This window comes from Accipiter gentilis, chromosome 3 (assembly GCF_929443795.1).
Source record: "Accipiter gentilis chromosome 3, bAccGen1.1, whole genome shotgun sequence".
Classification (NCBI taxonomy): Eukaryota; Metazoa; Chordata; class Aves; order Accipitriformes; family Accipitridae; genus Astur; species Astur gentilis.
In genome coordinates, this window is record NC_064882.1 from 43,611,553 (window position 1) to 43,635,511 (window position 23,959).

Consider the following 23,959-nt stretch of genomic DNA (forward strand, 5'->3'; position numbering starts at 1 on the left):
CGTCAGGGTCTGGCAGGACTGAAGGGACTGGGCAATCCTTGCGAGACCCAAGTGTCTGGGTCACTTCTCAGGCAGCATTGCTATACAGGGTGCATCCTTACAGGATGGGAGAATGTTCTTTTATGTCTCCAACCAACCAACGCTTTCTTTCAAAGGCTCAGAATCTTCCTCCAGGTTTTTGGGTTTTTTTTTTGTTTGTATCAGTAATTTCTGTTTAATGTATCTTAAAGAGAATGTGTAGCTTTCTAATTATATCAATTATGAGCTGAGTTGTCCTTTGTTCCCAGCGCATGGGAAGACAAATTGCCATTCACAGCAAGGTCAGTGACTGTGCACACCACCTTTCATGTATCCTAAATAGTTCATAATCAGATTACAACATTAATGTGCTTTGCACGATGGAGGGAGACTGCAGCAGTGTGTCTAGGACGTTACAGAGCGGTAGAAAGGATCCACTGCAGACAGATCTAAACTCTGTGTGGAAAAAAATGAGAGAACGCACATGCTCAACTAGCCAACTTCATCCCAATTCTTCCCTTCAGTGTGTGTCTTTTAACCTTCTACAGCCGTTAGTAACTTCTGTATGTGTGCAGAGCCTTTACGTGTCCTAAAGAGGTTTCACCTTTCTATGCAAATCAAAACTGAATTCTTCTCTCCCCACTTTCACACAAATATCTATCTGTGAAATGCACGGAGAAACTTTTTGCTGAACCTTGGCTTTAGTGTGAATGTTTCCTTTCCCTGTGCCCCTTGTACAGCCCCAAAATCAGATTCGAGACCAGAGCTATTGATGTGAAAATAGGATTTCAGTCAGCTTAGCCATTTTTAAATGGATTATTTTCTCCTTTTGTAAATGGTATGTCTGATTTCCTAACTTCCTTACTGAATAACTGTTCGCTAGGCTTGTGGGGTTCTTAATTTTCTGTCTTTTTAACAGTTCCAACTTTGGCAGGCTAGTGACTGTGTTAAGGCATCACACTCTGTCTCTGAGAAGTGTTTAGGAAAAACTAAAGCCACCATGGCACCCAATGTACTACAGTGGCACTGCAGGAGGGATAGTTTGGCCCCAAACGTCCATCCTCCACTGCCAAAAGAAATCCAGTTCACTCTATGTCTCCAGCACACTAAAATATTTTCCACAACTACTCTATTTATGCTAATAAATGCTGCTGCCAGGGAAACCATCCCTTTTCCCACTAGTCAGGCTGTTTAAAAGGCAGTAACTTGCCGAGATAGTAGTGTCATGGTTAAAAACTTGTCCTTGTGGAGAGGAGACACTTTCTTTTCCAGGTCAGCTGCCTTATTTGATGCTTACGGGAGGTACCAGGCCTCTTAAACAGCTCAGTAGAATTTGCCCAAATGAATATTTAATCCATTATTCCCAATGGAAAAGTTTTCAATTTATCTCTTGCTAAAATATCTAGCTTGATTAAAACATGCCTTGGTATGTATGCAGGTGGAAGTTCTTTCTGCAAAAGCTGGGTGACTTGACTGACGTCTCTCACATCTCAAGGGCATGTAGCAAGCACACTGTTTTTTGTGGGTTCTCTCATAGACAGAAAAAAAAGAAAAAGCTCTAAGTACCTGCCTCGAGAAAAAAAAAATCTGAGAATAATAGAAAAAGCGCAAGACAGTTTCTTAGCTGCTGAGGTGGCAAGTCTTGCCTCTTTCTTTGCAATTTCCTCCGGACTAGTTATAGAATTCACTGCTTAACTAACTCTATTATTATTTAACAAGGGTTCCTTGGCTCAGGTGACTAACCATACTCCCAAAGGGGACCCTCGGGGACTAATTCAAGGCTGTGAATTCACTAGAAATCTGGGCAGCCGATGCGAGGCTCAGCAGCGAGCAAACTGAATAGTTGTGACAATCAAGCTCTAACTGGAGCTGACGATATTTATTTTCTAGAAAGAAAATTCGGATGACAAGGGTGATTCCATTTGTAACTCACTAGAACCAGATCTTCCTCTTAGGACAGTGTTTGCCCGGTGCGTTAGAAATACAGTAATCTCTTCTTCCATTCCCGTCTCTTTGTAGACAGATCAGTTGTCAGTAATAAGGATATAGTTTAGACATGAAATGCTGAGTTTCTTCATCTCACTCTCTTTTTTCTAGGGTTATGTACATTTGTTTTACATTCAGTTCTTATGAATATTCATCATAAGTAAGAATCCTCACATCACTGCTTATATATTCACACAGAATCATTTCTAGGCAGAGATTAATATTTATTGACTTTCAGCTAAGTTTTGAGCCCTTAAATTAGGCAAAAATTAATTAAATTAATTTAACTAAATGGTGTGGGAAGAAAATAATATGTAATTGGATTAGTTCTCAGTTTTAGAAAATTCTGATAAATCCATATGTTTTTCTCCCTCTTTTTTCAAAGATCCGTAGATTAACTTCATATTCAGGGTGGACTGAAGGGAATTAAAGACTTCAGTTCTATTGTTTTACATACATCTGCAGCAATTATACCTCTTTTGGGCTTGGAAGGATACTTTTGCTAAGAATTTGGTGAGTCTTTATTGAGTCCTGAATAGACCTGATGGATTCAAAGATATATCCTGCTAAATTTTAATAATTTAAAAAGGGGGAAATGAGATGATGCTGACAGCTGAGATTTCTAATATTAAATCTAAAGTGAGTGTGACAATCAAAAAGACCTGGAACTCCATTTTCCTAGACAAAATAATCTGCACAGTGCTGCTACTGGTACTGTATTAGAAGCGTAGAGCCTGGATTTGGCTCAAAACGCACTGAAAATATAATTTTGTGTAAAACACAGAAGATGAGTTAACAGCTGGGGTCTACCATATGTGAAACCTTGTGCCATTACCAACTCTCACCCAACTATCTTCGAGGGTCATACTGTAGCAGAGCTGCAGTATTCACATGAGCTACTGTGCCGATGCCCAAATACAACTCTCTGTTCACTCCAAGGGGGAGTGGGGAACTTAGTCAGTGTGTTCTCAATGCAGCCATTAAGCCCCTCTCTTTGCAGAATTAGGCAGGCTTTAGTAAGCGGTTGGATAATTAAAAGCAAATCCTTTGTATGCCACCACAGCAGGACTATCAAGGACAGAGAAGTAGACTGAACATGCAAATTTCTAATGGACTTCTCTGTGTGTTCAAGCATCGAGGGGCCTATACGACTCATACCACTTGTGTCAAGTATATTATGATTGTAGATATTAGTAAGATTTATATTGCTTTTTATGTACAAAATTCTGGCTCGGGTCTGGGCAGCACTTCGGGAGAGTTTAAGTCAGGGCAAAGCCTATAGCCAAGACCACAGCAGCGTGGCTAACATTACATCCGGCTACCCTGATACTCGATGACAAAGTGCTAACATATGTGTATAATATTCTGCAACTTTTTCTATGTGCTGCCATATTAATAGAGTGACTGTTCATAAAATAATATTTTCATTAACATTATACATCAGATAAAATGTATATTTATTGGGTTTAAACTTAAAAAATCCCAAAGAATATATGCTTATAAAAAGTGGCATTTTGTATTTTAGGTATGTTTTTGAAACATTCCCACTTGTATTTACATATATAAAATTTCAGCTCACTCAAATGCACTGTCCTTTATGACACACTAATGTATTTTCTCTTGTGCTCTGATAACACTGCTACATTGATGCAGCAGCCTGTGTACTGTGGAAATTAGAACACTTTTGCAGTATGTTAGAAACTAAAGTGGTTTCCTGATGTTGACAGAGGCAAAATCCCTGTGCTCAGTCTTTAGATTTTTCCATAAGGTACCTCCAGGTTATTTAGTACTTCTCTACAGTTCATTTCCTTCCCTTATTCATGCAACAGGAGATTTGACTCTCAATTCCTATCAGTAGAAACGGAAAATAAGATTAAATAAATATTTACATTGAATCTTTGGGGGGATTTTTAGACTTGCTTTTTGTTGCCCAGTAAATGCCTATACCCTCATTTTTATGCTAAATGGCAGATTTCCAGTTTCCCAAGAAGTGTCTTTATGTTAGCTATGATTTACTTGGCAGCTAATATATATTATGTAGGTCATAGCATGTAATTTTTTATTATATCCATGCAAGTATGTTTATTTGCTACTGCTTTTTATGTGGCTTTGACAGATTTGATCAATGACTTCTAATTTACATGTAACACAATCATGTTCAATTAAAGTCTGTCAGAAAAAGAACCAAACGTTAATAAATACCACATACCATATCCTCGCCCTATGAAAACCAAAAAAGAACAGCTTCTCAAACCAACATTTAGTTAAAATTTTAGGCAAAGCAATGGCCCCTGTATCCTCCTATTGTTCTTTAATGACAAGGAGAACATCCAGGTTTTTTGGATACAGAAAAGAAATAATAGGCACAATTTAGGCTGGGCATTTAAATGTGTTCCCTGGGAGAATATTCCTTCAGTATTTCCGTCTATTGGATCGGATCCTGAAAATAGTGAGAAAAATCTGCTCCTCCTGCCTTGCTGAAGTTGACCCTCTATTTCAACAGGTTTTCGCAGCACCGTGAAGCCACGTAAAACCGTTGGAGCGCCGATGGTGTAACCTGATTAAATCCGGAGAGTGAAAAGAGCTGCATGCTCTCACCAGCTGCGACTATTACTCATTTTTTCTTTGACAATCCTCCCATCAAATGGGATTACAGATCTGTATGGTTCATTTGTGTCACAGTGGTTACCTTGAATGGTTAAAACAAGGGTGAAATTGGCTGTCATCTTTAGCAACTGCCAGTTGATGTATTTGAGCCTTTTAAACAGGACTCACCATTGCTTACGGTTTTATTGACAACAAAACCCCAGTGTAAAATTTGGCTTTAGTTGAAAAGCATTGCATCTGTAGAGTCAGGATTGATACATGGCTGGAGGAATTAGAGCTAGAGAAGACAGTTTAAACCTTTTAAGATATGTAGCTTGGTTGCAATAGATGACCTTAAAATATACTGAGGGAAACAGCCTCAAAATATGTCTGAGATCAAAATTTTTTTTTTTTTTTTTTTTTTTTTTTTTCAGAAATAGTGTTACTGATATTGGGTTTTGTTTCCTAAAATGGGGCAGACTAGGTAGGTATTGCTCATTCATTCATTTGCTGAGTAAGTGTGTTAATGGGACCACACTCAGCACTTTTTGAACAATTTCTTATTATGGATTTGGAAGTGCTCAAGTGCTTTTGACAGATAATTGTGTTTTAAAGTTTAAATACTTTTATGATGAATTTTTGAGGCAGGTGGTGGTTTGATTAAATTTTTAAGAGCCCTGATTATGCAAAGAATGTGAAAAGTATTGCATACATTTGTAAGTTATTTCTCAATAAAATTTAAACACTATTTTCTTTGTGAAGAATGTGGTGGGACTTGGAGAGTAACTTCCATTTTCTTTTTTGCTGTTTGGGTATGTTTAGGTGACTTAAAACTATTTATGACTAACATCTGAAATTCATTTTTGTCTGAATGCAGAGTTTTGGAAAGCTTGAAGGAGGTTTTCTGTTTGGTTGGTGTTGTGGGATTTTTGTGTGTGTGTTCTGTTTTTTTGTTGTTGTTGTTCTTGGGGTTTTTCAGTAAAATGAATGATTTAATTATCCAGATTCTTTAAATCTGAAGTGAGCTTAATGTTATTCAGACAGTATAGCATAGCAAGAATCTCATATACTCAAATATCAGCAAACATGATTAAACTGTAAATTACCATATATTTTAAAATCACAGTGGAAAGATATAGTGAAACAAATGTACCCCAACCAGCTGCTTCGTATGAAGTATTGAGCATTTAATATTACCAAGCCCAAACAACACCCAGGTACTATGCAAAGAGTTTCAAAGCAAGTTGTTGATCTGTTGGCGGGCTGTGATTAACACACAAACCAGATGTCGTACGCCTAAGTTTGTTCTCTCCGTTCTTGTGATATTTGGCTTGCCATAAGCCACCTAGAGACAATGTTTGCATGAAATGATCAAGAGCCAGAGGTGGGACCCCAATAGTGGGATTCATCTGCTTATGTGAGCCATTTAAGAGCTCAACGACCAGTCAGAGCTCATATTTTGTATATCCCTTTACAGTAGCTTAAAAGCAAAAAGACACCTTAAAAATGCAGTTCCTCTCATTCCTTTGTTGTTAAAATAAGACTAAATTGCCATCTGGAGCTAATAACTCTAGAGGCTACCCTTGCAGTGACTGCCTTTAAATAGCGTGAGAACCCAAGTTTCTTTACACAGTGAAGGAGAAGAGACTCCCAGAGGGGGGATTACATGGCTGAGAGATCAAAGGTTGCCTTGATGTAGAAATATCCTTGAATCAACCAGATTGTTCTAGAGCCAGAAAAAACCCTATAGAGTTGTTAAAATAATGATCACGCTGCACAATGCTCTTGCCAGCTCTCAGTGATGCCCTCATGTCACTAGGATACCAACTACGGGGCAAAATGCTGACTCCTTTCCTAAACACATCTATGTCCATACTATGAATCTCTTTAGGCTTCTTACAAGTGCAGTGGAGAAAATACACAAGTCATGAAACCAGCCATACGTTCATGAAGCTGCCTCAAACAGCAAAGTGATTTGCTCTGTAAAGGTTGCCGAGAGCCTGGTTTCGGAGCTACGCACTTAGAGTTCTCATCTCAGACCCGAATGAGTGAAATTCAGGTTCTAGTACAGTCTGAGCTGAAATAGTAGATGATAAATTGTTCTGACCCAGAACTCCACAAAGTGAGTTTCTGAACCTGAATCTCCAACACCCCTGGCAAGTGCACTGACATGATGCACAGTGCGGAATGAAATAACTACTATAAGATTTACATTTCCAGTCTATATTGGTTATGCATTTTTTGCTGTTCATCTTGATGTATCCACTCTGAGCACATGATTCAAGCTGCTGGATACTGATCCGAGAAACAGCTACAATGAGTTGTATATCCTTATTTGTGTATAGGATGAGTTACATACCTCCTGGCAAATATCATGCATCAAGGTGACAGATATCCCAGTAATATACGTTACTTGGAAGGCAATTCAGTGCCAAGAGAACAGTTGGAGAAAAGGGCCAGATAATTCGTCCCTGACGATACAAGAAAGGAAAGAACATAAAAATAAAACAAAACCTACAAAACCAGCTGTTCTGACAGTGGCTACACTCCTATTCTAAGATAACAGGGAAAGCATTGAGATAAAATTGCCAAAGACCAGAGAAATCCTCAAAGGTGGACAAAAAACAGATGACCAGCACAGCACAGTATTGAGCACATTAGAAACCAGAATAAAGAGGAAGTTTCAATAGCAGGTGAAAGCACGGCTGCGAGGACATACAAGCAGTTCCCATGGGTGACAAAATATTCCAGCTAACTAGGCTAAAAAAACCTTAAGACAAAAAATCCTTTTATTTTCTGCCTTTATTAACCAGTCTTGTACTATAGAAGCTTGGGTTTGCCTCTTTTTTTTTTTTTTTTTTTTTCCCCATAAATGTCTTTGACCATTATGTTTTCTGTAGAATATGAAGTGTTAAGCCTTTCAGTAAAATATTTTCCACTGCAGTACAAAATACATTCGTAGTTATGAAATCCCATTAATACAGATCTATTATTCAGAGACATGCTTAACGTACCCACAGAAGAGTAGATTGAAAGGAGTCTAGGCTGCAAAATGTTCCACCCAGATACTATGAAATGTAGGAAACAGTATTGGTCCAGCAATCAGAAATTAGCATCTTCGTGTTTTCACATTACAAGGTGGACCTTAATTATAAAATGGAGTGCTATTTTTTCCTAACATATTTCTGACTTATTTAGGACTAAAAGTCATGGAGTCGTACAATGGTTTGAGACAGAAGGGGCCTTTAAAGATCATCTAGTCCAACCCCTCTGCCATGGGCAGGGACATCTTTCACTAGGTCAGGTTGCTCCAAGTCCTGTCCAATGTGACCTTGAACACTTCCAATGATGGGACATCAACAACTTCTCTGTGTAACCTGCTCCAGTGTCTCACCAACCTCATAGTAAAGAATTTCTTCCTCATGTCAAATCTAAATCTACCTCTTTTAGTTTAAAACCATTCCCACTTGTCCTACCATTACAGGCCCTCGCAAAAAGTCTCTCTCCATCTTTCTTATAAATCCCCTTTAAGTATCAAAAGGCTTCAGTAAAGGTCTCCCTGGCACCTTCTCTTCTCCAGGCTGAACAGCCCCAACTCTCTCAGTTGTCTTCATAGGAGAGGTTCTTCAGCCCTCTGATCATTTTCATGGCCCTCCTTTGGACCTGCTCTAACAGGTCCATGTCTTTCTTGTGCTGGGTGCCCCAAAGGAGAGGTCCCACAAGAGCAGAGTAGATGGGGAGACATGACTTCCTCACCCTGCTGGCCACACTTCTTTTGATGCAGCTGAAGATATGCTTGGGTTTTTTGGGCTGCAAGCTCACATTTCTGGGTCATGTCCAATTTTTCATCCACCAGTATCCCCAAGCCCTTCTCCTCAGGGCTGCTCCCAATCCATTCATCCCCCCAGCCCGTATTGATTCTGTGGATTTCCCCCACCCTGGCACCAGACCTTGCACTTGGCCTTGTTGAACTTCGTGAGGTTGACATGGCCCCACTTCTCGAGCTTGTCAAGGTCTCTCTGGATGGCATCCCGTCCCTCAAGCATATCAACTGCACCACTCAGCTTGGTGTCATCTGCAAACTTGCTGAGGGTGCACTCAAACCCACTATGTTGTTGACGAAGATATGAAATAGTACTTGTCCCAGTACAGACCCTTGAGGGACACCACTTTTTACTGGGTTCCACTTGCACTGTGGAATTAAGATGACTTGCTGCATTCTTCTAATAACTCGCTAATAATTTATTTTTTTTTTAATTGGATAACATATGTACCAATGCTTTATTTACTGGATGCTGCTAAAAGCCTGTTTTCCAAACAAAATTGTTCGTTTCTAGAGTTATATGAAAGACCATCATTAGAATATGATTTTCTTGAGAAATGCTATACTGAAGAAGCTTTTTCATTTGCAGTATTTTTATTGATGGGATTGAATCAACTTCAATGTGGGTTTTTTTTCAGTTCACTGACAAAATCACAAACAGAATAGAAAAGACAAGTTTATTGGTTTTCAAGTTCAGTTAATTCATCAATTTAGAGATACCTTATACTTAGTAGGAAGTCGCTTAAAGATTGTCACAAGAAAAAGCGGAGCAAAAAGGTTGGAACTGAACTCCTAGTATTCTTTGTGGTGTCAAAACCTCTTCCAGAGAATCCTTTCCAAAGATGGATGGCTGGTGAAACAGTTTGCATTTCAAAAGGCAAGATGACAGTCCACCAGACTTCGTATAATACTCTAATGGTTAGGAACAAATAGTTTGAACTCTTCCTCTGCCTGAATGAAGTAAATACCATATTTCTATCAGACTGTTCACATCCCTCCCACAGTTGCAGCTGTTGACCATATGTAGCAATAACACTCTACAGCTGTGGGGCTACAGAAGAAAGAGGAACATATAAATCATAATCTAAACTGTTTTGATGCACACGCTGGGACAGACATGGCAACATGTCTGCAAATAGAGAGCATGTTGTCTCTGAGACACAGAGCTGGCTCTCTGGAATTGCCTGACTTCATTGAAAGACTGAAAACTCTCACTCTCCTAAGGCCAAACTTATCGCCCAGTTGGAGCCAATGTTATCAGGAACAACAATAATATCTCAATGACACAAAGAGCATTAGCGTCAAGCCTGAAGTCTTTTCACAAGACATACAGGCAATGAAGATAGTAAATCTTTAATCTTATTGGTTGTCTTTGTGTTCAAAGATGACACAGGCATCTCTACAGGGTGATTTCTCCCTTCCTAAAATATTTGATGTTAGATGACTTACCTTTCAGGGGTGCCTACGCTTGAGATGAGGAATTATATTTAATGCTGTGAAAGAGTAAAGCATTTTCCCCTTCACCTTTTTGTCAAAAAAAACCTGAAGCAAATGTATGTTTAAAAATCCGTTTCAGTAAAGAAAAACCATGTAACGAAACAAGAGGCAGACACATGGCATGGGAAAAAAAAAGAGAACAAAAGCCTCTTAGTTCAAATGAATACTGTTTGATATTAGAAGTAATAAAAAGACAGTCTTATAAGGTGAAATGTCAGACAAACTTAATAATAGGCAGTGACATCACCCTGGAATTCTGTGTTTGCAGTTTGATCAGCAGATGGTGGTGATATAACTGTCTACGACACAGAAAAGAGACCAAAACTTCACCAACTATGAATTTACAAACTGCAGACTTCAGTAAATGTTCAGGTGCTTTTTTTCATCCATCAAAAACTGGAGTTGCAATATTTCTGAAATATGCATTACAAGATTTTAGTGGAAGTCTGCTGAATATTTCATTTTCAATCATCTGAAATAGTGAAGTTACAAAAGAATGCCTTTAAGCTGAAAAATGTAGTTTTACAAGCAGAACAGCCTATTTTGGGGAATGACCAATGCTTTTCTTCCATTTTGTGTTTCCAAGAGGACACTTTTAGCAGCTGGCTTTGCAGTTTTTATTTTTTAGTGTTCTATAAAAGACCCTGCTTGCTGAATAATGCTGCCAGTTACTGGTCACATCATCTGAAGAGCATATATTTTATCACTGAGTGGCAGAATAAGTTTTCTTAAAAAAATGCTGGCTGCAGACATCTTTATTGTTACTCTGGAAGCAACTATAGAAAGTCAGGTATGCAATGAACTAATTTCAAAGCTGTCTAGGAGTGAACAAAGTTGGCTAATTGTGACACCTGGGAAGGGCTGTTATCACGGAATACAGGCCTGAATATAACTCAAATGCACTTTCATTTATCTAAGTTTCAGCCACTGCTAAGGGAAGAGGTCTTATCAGCCTTCCCCTAGAGATGCCTCTTGCCACTGACCACAGAGGGGTATCTAGGTGCTTGGCTTTGAATAGAAAAATCTAGAAACTTCTAGAAAAATGAAACGGGCTGAAATGAATCTCACCCTAGGAACAGAAATCTTCAAAGACATAACCACTTTGGCTTGGATTCAAAAGTACATTGCTCTTACCAACGTGACACCTAACTATTAAGTCCTTTTTCTTGGTGGAGAACTGGTGACGGTGAAAGTGCAGACGTTGATAAAGTATCACGCTTCGGAAGACAGGGAACTTCCGAGAAATCAGATACACATGTCACAACGAGAATGGTGAGATTTTATGTCTGGTTTATCTCATTCAGGCACAATGCTGAGGCTGCTAACTTTTTACAGCGAGTGAGTCAGAGGTTCTCAGCCACGGTCCCTTGATGGCCATTGACTCCCAGCTCTTTCAGAGCAAGGTCCTGACAAATGGGAACTCTGGGGTTGAGAGCCATACCCTAAGGTAGACTTTAAAACCTACTCTCACTGAAATTCAGATGAGCTTGTTGCCCTAATATTTTTGTGACCCTGAATGTTGGAAAAGCCCAATAGTTACATTGCCTTTTCTTTTGCAACTGTAGGTGTTGGCATTAGCAAAGAATCCAACTCTTTTTTTTTTTTTTTAAATCCACAATTTTAAGTCTTGATCCTCCATTAAGTACCATATCAATGAGCTCAACAGTTTATGTCATCTGCAAAAAACTCCCATTCATTTTGTTGGTGTCATACTGATTTCTTTTCATATTCTTTACACATACCCTTGTGCTTTATTAGAAGAAAGAGTAAGCAAGGACTTCTTAATTTACCTTCTCTGTGACATTCATTACACTGTATGATTCTGTAACATCCTGTCTTAATCACCTCAAAACTAAGCAATCTTCCCATGCCTTCAAGAACTTCATCAGGCTTCTTTGGATCCCTTCCATTTCTCCCATATATTTTTGTGGTGAGATAATGGAGAATGAACAGTGTTACATAAGGCCAAGCCAGGAAAGCATGTGATATTGTTATAGTTTCAAGCTTGTTTTCTAGACCTTCTTTAAATGCCTTTATGGTGGTTTTTGGTTTTTTTTTTTTTTTTTTTTTCCATTTAATTGCAGCTACACAATGAATTATCTGTAAAGACTTCAAGGACTTCTTTTCTGTAGTGATTTGAGGTGCACTCTAGCTAGATTCCAGTGTATGCTTGCTACTATATTAAAGTTTCCTACCTTCCTCTCCACTATTGAATGTTCATCTGACATTATGCTACAGTTGCCTCGAGTGTAACTAAAAACTATATTTCAGTTCAACCATAAATTAATAGTTAGCGTAAGTATAGAAAAGCGTATGATCCGCAGAAAAGAACCATGGACAAACAGATGAGGGCACCATTAAAAGTCAGCTTCCTCCACCAAATAGAATCAACTAGACCTAAATCATCACTGACAAATGTTCTTCTAAATGTTCTTTAAAACTCCAGTTAAGAATGCTGCAACATTTTTGCACAGGCATTCCCAGTGTTTAAACTCTGTTAACAACCAAGGCACCAGCTGAAGCTCACTGGTACTTGTTTCAATGTAGTGATTCTGTAATTCTATTGCTCTTTATAACAAATAATCATTGAGCAGTTCAAGACTCTATTCGTTCAGCCTTTTCTTTCTGTTGAGCAGGAAGACTGCATTCTTTCAACCTTCCATCACAGAAGAACATAGTGGTTGATCACAGTGGTCCTGGTGATCTTGAAAATATGAATTGGTAAATTTACATATCTCTTTCAAAGATCTCACACACCTATCTGATCTTCATTGACTCAGAAATTTTCTGTGCTGTTGAAAATGTTCCTGCTTCATGCATAACACTGACAACTTATAGCCACACCACTTTCAACCAAATATACCTACAAATGTCTATGCCATAAGCAAGTAGAGAATAAGGTTTTTAAATGCACGTCATACTTGGGATATGCTCCTGTATTGGATTCCCAAACTTAAGTTTCCTGATCCTCTGTTTTCTCTCCTTAATACAGAATGTCAGAATTTGAGGGAGAAATTGCATTGCCTTAAAATCTAGGAACCTTCAACACTTAGGGAAGACCTGCAAATTCTGAAATTATTCTGAGGAAGCCACAAACACAAGGGTCTAAAGAAGCAATTGTTTTATTACTGCTTCTCTCAACTTTCTGTAAATTGTAATGTCAAGAAAACGTCCTTGGTTTTGGAAAAAGTGAATGTTCTTGCTGCTTGGAGAACTCAGTTCTGCAGCTGAATACTGAAACAACAAACAATAGCTGATCGGATGAGAAAGTATCTCCAAATTATTGCTTTCAGGATTTCATTGTAGGGAAAAGAAAGGTTTCCTAAGTTTCTTAGAAAGTTAGAGAAAGCAATCTGATTAAAAAGTACATACATGGGACTATCACAATAGTAGTCTGAAAGACATGGTAGTCTTGAAATACCCTTTAGCCATTCAAGACTCTCAGTGCTTCTGCTGATTCAGGATGATAAATCCACACTTATTTACAGTTACATAAGAAAATACACAATGATTCCCAGCAGCTCAATTACTAATCTAACCTTTACCTTTTTTTATTTCTCATAATAAAAGGAAAAGGTAAATATTCACACATGACACAGGATAGAAACTAAGACTCTCATTATCTTTATTCAGGCTGATGATATTAGCTAAAATATATTCTTAAACATAAGGAAAAACTTTGAGCTTCAGAAAAGATAGATTGTACAGTGGCTTTAATGTTTTTAATGGGTACTTCATCTCAGCATAAGGACTATCTTGCTTTGCCTGTTGCTATTCATTTAAAAGTACAAAAAAGGCAAAAAAGATCCTTATTTTCATTAACAGAAATTTAATATTCAGTAGGCTGGAATAAACCCCAACATCTTTCTATTTAATCTTAGGCTATTCTTTGGCAGAGAAGGGAGCTTTAACTAGCACCTACGAATGAAGGGAAACCAAGGCTGCTCTCAGATGACTGCACAAAAGAAATCATGCAAGCCATACCGTGAGAAGGAAATGTACAAAATGATGTATTACTGCAGGAAATATCAGTGTGTGTACCAGACAAAGAGAACTCCAATTGTATATGCATTGTAATGGGAAACACAGCAAGGAGAGAAGAAAAATTGTCAGCTTCCCATTTGTTGTTATTGTCCTTTCCACTCATTGCAAAATGATGACTGATACTGTAAAGGAAATTTACAGTAGTGTAAAGATGAAGTACATGAACAGAGGCAATAAGCAAAGGGGGTTGATGCCTCCATTTGTACTCAAGGATGGACCCCAGAAAAAAGACCCATGTCTCCGTCCTTTCTGATGCTCACACGCTTCAGTCCAGCATCAGGATTTAGTACACTGATCTCATCCTTAATTCAGACCATGCCAGGGAGAGTCTGTGAGCTCAACACGTGTCCAGTTTCCTGAGATAAAAAGACAAGTCCTTGATTTCTTCTACACTATTCATAAACTATCTGAGCAGGCAGAAAAGTTTATCCTAAGGATGTGGAGCTGTTGCCACACCTCTGCTCCAGAGCGTAGGAGGTGCTGAAGCAAGGGATCCATTTTAGTACGGTTTTGAAGAAAGGAATAAGAAAATCCTATGCAGTTCCTTCTGCTGGCATACACTGGAAAGATGATTTCCCCCAACCGGAACCTCCTATCAATTATGTTTATACTGATTCTTCTTCACATTAAAGCCTTGTCTTAGGGCTCTGAGATGTGGACCCACCCTGTAGAAATTGTGCAAATAGAAGAGATTAACAAAGCTCTTCTGATAGAGACAACAGCACAGGGTCAAAACTTCTGCATGGCATGAAATACACATTGGCCTGGGGTCATGATAATCTCAAGGTTAGCTGTCACCTTTTATACCCCCTGAAAATCCACTCTTGCAAAGGAGAAGTCACTTCCCCAAGCATCCTATAACTGAGATTTTACAAAATTAGTAGTACCACAGCATGGACTTTACAGATAGGAAATTGGAACAGAGGAAGATTTATTAATTTGCCTAAGGCTGCAGAATGAGTGCATGGTAAAGGAACAGAATTCCTGGAGTGAATTTACAGCAGTAAATAAAAAAGGACTAAGGCCATTCCCTGGCCCTATGGAAGGAAGGAAGTACAGCAAAGCTTAATGTTGGCTGAACTCTTTTCTCCCAGACAACAGGGCAGCTTCAGCTGGAGCTGAAGGTGCACATTCAAAGTACAAGACTCAAAAGGCAAGCTGCAATAGAAGGAATTCTTATTAGATATTATAATTAAAACTATTTCCATGGGGAACAGGGAGCCAGAGATGTGGCAGAAATCCCACCCATAGAGATTTCCAAACTAGACTGGACTTGGCTGTCTATTCCTTGGGACTTGATGTGTAGCTAATCTTTGCATTTATTCAATGTTCCACACTAATATTTTGCTGTAGTTCTCCAGCATCTTGCTGCTTGCAAGACTATTTGTGTGAAAGTACCATTTTAATTCTGCTACATGAAGTGGAAGCAGCAACACACACAACTTTGCTCCGATCATTCCTTGTTTATAGCAGACATGGCCAACCGAAAACTCAAAGATGTATCCATCCCACAAGACAATTTTGCCTGGTCCCTTGAAATGCAAGGCAGTCAGAAGATGAACCCAACTCATGGTATAGTTTGTGTCAAAGTTGAGGATGAGATAGATCAAGTATGGAAGTCAGGTGAGCTGTGCATCCCATAATATGATTGTGTTGGCCTGGCCTTCAAGCATGGGATTAGGAAAAAAATAAGACTCTTCAAATACTAAACATGTCCTCTGCATTTTATATCCAGTAGCATGTTATACTGCTAGACTAGGAAAATTTAATTTGCATCTTAACTCTCATTTAGTCAAATTTCTCGTCTGAGGAATGTAACAGAACGTGGAAGGGGTACTAGCACATTACAGACCCCACAGTAGTGCCATAAAGTCTTAGCTGACAAAACATGAAGCTAATGAATTGATTAATGCTGTTATCAGAGTGGGCTTACCCTTAGAAAATTCAACAGATCAGGGCACTAATTTTATGTCTTCTCTGCTAAATGAGGTGTGCAAGCTTTTAAAATTTCCCCCTTCACACAGAGTTTTGTATCAGCCAGAAACAGATGGGCTTGTAGAATACTTTAATCAAACAGTTAGGCAGATGCTAAGAAAATTCATCAGCAGTGAACCATAACATTGGGATAAATTGTTACCTTTTGTTTAGTTTGTCTATGGGGAGGTCTCTTCATCAATTGGATGCTCCCTATACCTTTCCAAAAATGCTCAGGAGGCGCTCTGAAGTTGTGTTGTTTGCAAATTATCCAACATTGGCAGCATCACATTTTCACCCAGATAACATCCTTCATAATTATGTTGTTCAGATATGTAAATCAAGGCCCTGATCCTGCAGATAGATCCACACAACTGGAAAGATACAGTAGGTACATGAACGGCAGCAACAGTCAGAATTCAAAAGAGGTAATCTTTATGAAATATTGAGGCAGAGGATTGATGAAGCTGAACAATTCTCAATACAAAAGCAGTGACATTGAGTCAAGGTATTTATTAGTCTCTTTTATGCTCCTCTCAATGGACAATTCCCTGCAACAGCCATTCCCTGCAACAACTTCGAGTAGTGTTAGGACAGGGAAGAGTTGGATTTGTACATGGAGCAGTATCACATGAGTTAATTTCCCTTTTTTTTTTTAGCAGATCTGGACTAGGTTATTCATGGCTAACTCAACAGACAAGAAGGCTGTTCAAGGCTGCTGGTTTAGGTTAGGCATGTGAGCCTGAATTGACCTCATAGCAACATACTCAGGCTGCATATGGTCCTGGAAACGTAAAGTCTCATGAAACATAATTTTTAGAGGCTCAGGTTCTTTCTTACACTGCTGAGTATCTAGAATGTCAGTCCACCGATCTATAATATTAAGCAGAGAAGTAGTGTTACTGTGTTGTGATGACCAACAAAAGACATGTAATATAATTAAAACTTTCTAATTCAGCTATTTAATTTTCAGTTATATGCTGTATCTGACTACCCAGGAGGCTACCCAGCCACTGTGAGAAAGTTTAGTTGATGATTAAGATGTCTGTAGAAATACCAATGAAACAGTGTCAAGCAAAACTCTCTCTCTATATATACACACACATATGGTCTTTAGGAGCCCCGGTTCTGTTGAAAATTATGGGAATGTACAAAAGTGAAAAATTTGGCTCTGTGAATGCTCTAAGTATATATTGACTTAGATTAATGTAATGTATAGTTCAAATTATTCTTTGCATGCAAAAGTTTGTTAGTAAAGCTCTTCAAAATGTTGGTCAAAATCAAAATATCATAAAGAAGAAAAGTTGATCTAGATTGCTCTAAGATGAACTTTTCAATTTCCAGCCTCTACCCAAAAAGAAAACCTGTCAACTTTTTTCTTTTACAAACTTTACATTTTCTAGAATTTACATCCAGTTAACTTTGGTTCCAAAATGTCATACAGAAATTAGAAGAATCAAAAAGTTCCTTTCTGATCTATTGTAGTAAATTGTTGCAAGAGGACAGGGAAGAACTAATTCTTTTAATTTTGGAAAGCAAATGGAGGAAAAGAAAGAGGAAAAACTGGCCATTCAGCAAATATTCATGAATGATTCAGGTTACCATGAAATTGCGGTTTTTGGCACCCAGCTAAAAATAAATGGAAACTAAAAGCAAAGCAAATGTCACGTAAGAAGAGGGTCATCAGGCTAATAAATCTGAAGCCAAGTTTTGAAAGGAAATTTGGCATCCTTCAAGGCACATGGGTAAGAAAAAAGTAATAAAAAAGGATAATTAAATTTTAGATACCTTTCAGAAAATTTAAAAGCCATTATCCTTCAGATTCAAATGGTTTCTTCCCATCCTATTTTTGTAATTTTATGGAAGTAGTATGCTGTATTGAGAATATCTATTTTCTCTTTCCTTTTTTTTGCATGTTTCCCTTCTCGATGTTTTCCTTTCCTCATTATTTTAAAACGCAAGGCTTCTGAGAATTCTGAAGTTAAATATTTGAACTCACTTCACAAGATCACAGGAGTTGCTTCTTTTTTTCATTCTTTCCTTGCTTCATTCTATTATTTAATGTTATCAGGTTGAATAGATTTAATTTTTTTTAATAGCCAAGAAGAAAAGGCGGATAGGGAAAAATAGATGAATTCTAAACACTTGTATGTAACAGGATTGTGGCTACCTCCAAAAAGTTGCATAAGAACGTGTCTGTTCATCTGTGATAAATATTATCTTCACTTCTTACTACGGAACCGAGTCCCTCTCTGGGGACTTTTGAGCAGCTCTGCTTCCCGCTGTGAAGAGCTTAGTGCAGCTCTCAGCAGTGCAGCCCATAGTGAAGCTCTTTGCAACTCACTGTTGCCTTAAGCTGGGTAATATCCTGGTTTGAGCAGCAGCTCCACAGCCTGATTCAATACTCCTTTCTGAGCAAGGAAAAGGCAGCAGAACTATACGTCTCCGTTTCTCTGGAGGCAATATGAAAATGGAGCTTGAATGAAATTACGCAATGCCTCGGGATGGTCTCGTGCAGCATCTGGGGGGAACTCTCCGGGGAAACGGCTGTTTTCAGTCTGTCCTGTCTTGTAACTGCATGATTTGCGAAAATTTAAAGAGAAGATGGGATAAAATGATCTTTCATCAGATAAATTTAGTCCTTTAAATTATGTGCAAATCACTTGTCAAGAAAGGTCCTTTTATGCTCTTGTTAAATGTTAAGTAACTCAATGTTGGTGCAAAAAGATTTAAGTATGAAGGTGTCTCAGGAAATATTTTCTGTGACCAAAATAGTAATATTTTCCTAATCAGCCCTAAAATGCAGGGTTGGAAGCAATTCTTTGCCTACATCAGCTGAACTAAATGTTGACCATGCAGAAGAACAGTGACCTCACTGTCTTTCTGCCGTCAGAATGATTGGCTTGCTGGGTGTTAGCCTTTTCTCCATTTTATGCAAAAATATCCTTGCATGAAAGTTTGCATGTAAGGAACTCTGCCTACCAATATTAAACTGGCAAAGAACTAAAAGCATAGGAAACATCCTTTTTATAACAGTGCTCAGTCCAACCCAGGGAATGAGAAACAAGACCTAACCTGCAACCCAGGATTTCTTGCCAGCTTCACCAACTCTTCATTACCCAGGGCTAAGCCAGCTATTCTTCCACATGGCACGAGTCAGGGCACAGGATAGTAGGTGTACACTCATCCATCCATCCCTGTCTCGCTGCATTCTTATGTCCCGATGGGATCATGAGGGAAGCAGAGGGAGTTCTTCATACATCTACATCCCTTTGAGGCTGGGATTATATTTGATGTTACGTTATCATGGAGAGATCAGAAGTGTGCCCTGACTGTACGCCAGCTGAGTGGGAAACCAGACACATTCAATCCAGAAGTTTTTTGTACTCTTGAGCAAAGTAGGTAAATAACCATCAATCAGTACCACTTACCTCAGGGTCAGGATAGCTTCCCATCATTGTCACACGGACAATTTTCTAAATTAAGTTCTAAATACTGTTGTTCAAAGACATTTTGTTCTTTCTTTGCATGGAATTGTCTGGCCAATGTTATGCAGTAAGCGAGACGATGAGCAATGACAAGAGTCCCTTATACGAGCCAGGAAAAAACAGCCATCAGATGTCCTGAAAAGGCTGGATTCTGAGGTAAGTAAAGCCACACATTTCTTTTTTTAAATTTTCATCCTGCTTATCCTCTTTCCTCCTTTTATGGGCAAATGCTGTGTTCAGCATAGCTGGGTTTATTACTCCTTTTCCATGTTATATACTTGTTTACCTAAGAGGCTCTTGCCTTCATGCTGAATTATCCAGTTGGACTTCTCAGGCACGCAGCTCTCACAATGGTTAGCTTTCGAAATGCACAACTCAGCAAGAGAAGGACAAAACCAGAAAGAAACCCCCAAGTACTTGACTCCTTGCTTTAATTGCACATCACAGGCTCTTTAAATGCCCAGAAAAGTTATCTTTATTATACTGTTTAGCTTAAGTGTTGCTCCCAGATTAATATCTAATTTAAAAGCAGCTATCATTTTCCCTTTGTAGAAATTATTTTTCATGGTAACAGCCTTCAAACTAGCTAAAAATATCCTTGCAATACAGAGCAATAAATGTTTGCAGATATGAATCCCATTATAGTTTATGGTGATTAAAACATGAAATAGGACTTGATATTTGGTCTTTGAGACTTTTGCTGTAATTTGAAACAGACAGACCTAACAGCAAATATTTATGTCCCCTTTACCTCAGGGCTTCAAGGTGTAAAGGGGATAGCTAATATCTTTCTTTTTTAAAGGAGACTTAGAAGATATCAGATATTAGGTTTGCTGTTATCCTCCTCTTGATCTCTAGTGTATGTTTCATTAACTATTCTGACCAACTCAGTACCAAAGAAGGGGCTGAGATAGTCAGTGGTTGATGACATGTTATTAAAAGAGAAAACATGGAAGCATCTGTCCTTCACAGGTTTTGGTTTTTTTGTTGTTTTTTTTTAATTATTTTTTTTATTTTTTTTCCCTGCCGCAACATATATACAAAAAGATTAAATATACTGGCTAAATGAAAAGGACTCCAGCATGCAACAACCTCCTCTAAATCAGATTTTTTGAGGTTTTTTTTTGTGCTGTTTTTGTTTGTTCCTTTGTTTTTAAAGGAAAAAACTTATATGCATACCTCAAAGAAGAATCAAAAGGATGTGTGTCAGATTATGTTCTCAGGAGAGCCCTGAAGCATGCCCATCAATCTGTAACAATGCCAGGCAGTAATCAGCTCTAAAATAACACTACACAGGGAGGATTTTTCTCACACTAAGCCATTCTTAAACACTCACGCAGCAACCTCACAAAAAGCTAACACAGCTTTCTTCCACAAATGTTCTAAGATAGAAAGTGATTTCATTATTCATCTATGCAGCTTTTACTTTGTATTGAGATGGACTAGAAAACTTAGACAATTAAAAGGTGATTATCCTAAAGTTCTTGCTTAATGCCTTTCAGATTTGTCATTTGACTGTGATTGTGGGAATTTATGTCTTGGTTAACAGGTCTAATTTGAACTTATATTTGGTATTCAGAGAAACAAACCTTAACTAATTTCAGGCATAAGGGTTCAATTGTATTACCGGGTAGATGTACCTGAACATATCTGGCTATCTCAGGCCTTTGTCTGACCTTTTCCATAGTGCTAGCTTAAGCGGCTATGAGCTTTATGGGGAGGAAGGCAAAGAAAAAAAACAAAAAGAAAAGCTTTCATATCTTCATAGTCACCACAAGAAGCAGCTACTTGCGGTGTGGGCTACACGCCATGAATCAAATTCACTTGAAGCTGGTGGGAGTTTTTCAGGCACTGCCAGGCAGAGTTGGCACGGGCCCGAAAGCACACAGTTGTGGTATTTAAAAATACTTTGAACAAGTAGAGTATTATGGCAAGAGCTTTTCTAGGCTCAGACCGACCATCTGAAGGCGTAATAAGGGAGTCAGCCATTTCCCCCATCTAAATATACATGCTCAGGAAAAAAAGAGAGACACGCAACACAGAAATGGGAAAGTGGGAAAGTATTAGGGTCACTTTGTAGTGTCTCAGGGAGAAGTCAAGCAAGAGTAGCACTTACTTGTGACTCTCCCACTTATTTTTATCATTACATAAGAATGATAGCAACATTTTTATGTAATATTGAAATATAAGTTAAGGAGTTATTGACCATTTAAATATAAATAGGTTAAACCAAAGGGAATGACATTAAATAGTTTTTTAATGAAACTAATGTGATTTTGAAATAATTTGCAGTAATGCTGAATTTCTTTAAAAAGTATTACCATAAAATATTTCAATGTTAATGAAATTGCTTTTTCCAAAAGGCAATTGTTTACCTAAAGGAAAGCAAACAAGAATCTACCATATCTTTGGGCAAGTAAGATACTCCAATGAGAGAACACAGGGCATTACACTCCATTTCTTCCAAATACCATGCTCTTGGAAATTTGTTAATGTCTTCCTCAACTTTATTTCTCTCACCCTACTCTCCCTCTGAAGGTTTTCTCAAAGGTTATAAAGTCACATTGACAGTAATGTTTCCTGTAATGGACACCCACACAGAACAAAACTGGTCCAAGTTTTCTGGGTCTGGCTTATCAGTACGTTCAAAATGACTAGAGGAAATGGCCTTTATAAGCAAAAGAAAAAATTCTCATTCATGTAAGTCTCTCTGCTCATCATGATAGTATGAAAAAGAGCTACTATATCAGCTTTGAAGACAAAGTCATTTGAAATAGGTGGACTATATTTTGATGGATTGATTTATTTTAGGGTAACTAGCCAAGATTTCAAAATGTTACAAGATCAAGCTTATTTTTCACTTGCCAATTTTGGTTGCAGAACATCAGCATCTGGAAAACTTTGTGGTTTGTTTGGTTTTTTTTTGTTTTTTTTTTTTTTTTTTTTTTTCTTTCAAGAGTAGCTACTGCAACTAAACTGAAATCTGGTTTAGGAGAAAATCTGAATTATTTTTAAAATAGAAATAATTCACAATTGTCTTTGTTGGCTTTTTTTTTGCATTTCTCAGAATTTATCTCCAAGCAATTGCAGCAGACAGGGATCAACAGGCATGATGATTATTAGAACTGCTAGTTGTTGCTACCAGATCATATCTTCTCCTTAACAAACCAACCATGGAATTTCAGTGTGGAGTATGCCAAATTTTTTGGTAAGGTAGAATCACTCCATCCCCACAGAAACAATTCAATTTTATTATAAAAGAATTACTTCAAGTCTGAGATGCATTGAGTGATTATTTGATGCATCATTCTGGTTCTTTGTGCAATGAGATCCATCGTGAAAAAGGCTGTGTGTAGGCAGCTAATTCTAGGAGGAGGTAGTATTTCTGTTATAAATCTCATAAGGACTAAAGCTTGTAAAAATACCTACCATATACCACTTTAATTGACATGTTGAAGAGAATATCAGGGGAAAAAAAGGGCTTAACAATGTTTCGATATATGTTGTGGCTCATTCACACCCTGCCAAGTTCAATACAGTAGTTTTAGAAGTTCAGGGTGCCAGAAGCAGGTAATCATACTCCATGTTGAACCTATGCACCCTTGTTCGTTGGCTTACAAACAAAAGCCTATTATTAAATGCAAAGCTAGTATCAGTGCCAAAAGTGATCGTGAACAATCTGCCACTGAGAAAACAAAGAATTCTGAAAGTTAGTGTTTCTATGGTAACGCTGACTTGGACAACCTACTACAAAAATGAATAATTTCTTTATTCTTTTATGGCGAGACGTACAGGTAGTGAGAACACTGGTGGAATAAACATGGACAAACACTCACAGCCTATCTGATCAAGTATGCTTTGATATTGAACACATGTCTGTCAAGCCTAGGTTTTTGAGGATATTTAGAAAAGCAGTAAGTACAGTTAAGTACATTACTGGTTCTGTGCATTACTTTATATGGAGTATAAATCAGTTTATACACACACGCCATCCAGCATAGTACATTTAGTTACCATGTAATGCCTACACTGCTTTTACTTGCAATTTTAGGAGATACTCTTGCAATCAGGTATAGAATTTAGTCTGTTCTTTTAATCTAATTTACTTCTGTCCTCAGGGGGATTGTTTCCTGGAAATCAGAACTGAGAAAGTACTGGAGAGGAGTTTACCGGCATATAAAAAGTTACTCCCTGTATCTGAGGTATGCTGCAGTGTAAGCCGAGAATAAAAACCTCATTACTAGGTATTTTAGTCAAGACCTTGCATAACTGATTTATCTCCATCAAGAAAACTGTCTCCATTGTCCCAAAGTTCTGCTAATGTTCCTAGAGAGAATTCAGTATGAATAGTGTAAGACAGGCATGGAAATACTTTTGAAGTTTGGTAAAGAACATCTGAATGCCAGAAAAGCTTACAACTGTAATTTTCAGGCACACTACGTAAGTATTGTCCTCTGTACACCTCTGCTTAAATCTTCCCTCAGAAATTTCTGTATGTATGTCATCAAGATAGCTCCAGAATTATATATTTAAAACATCTTCC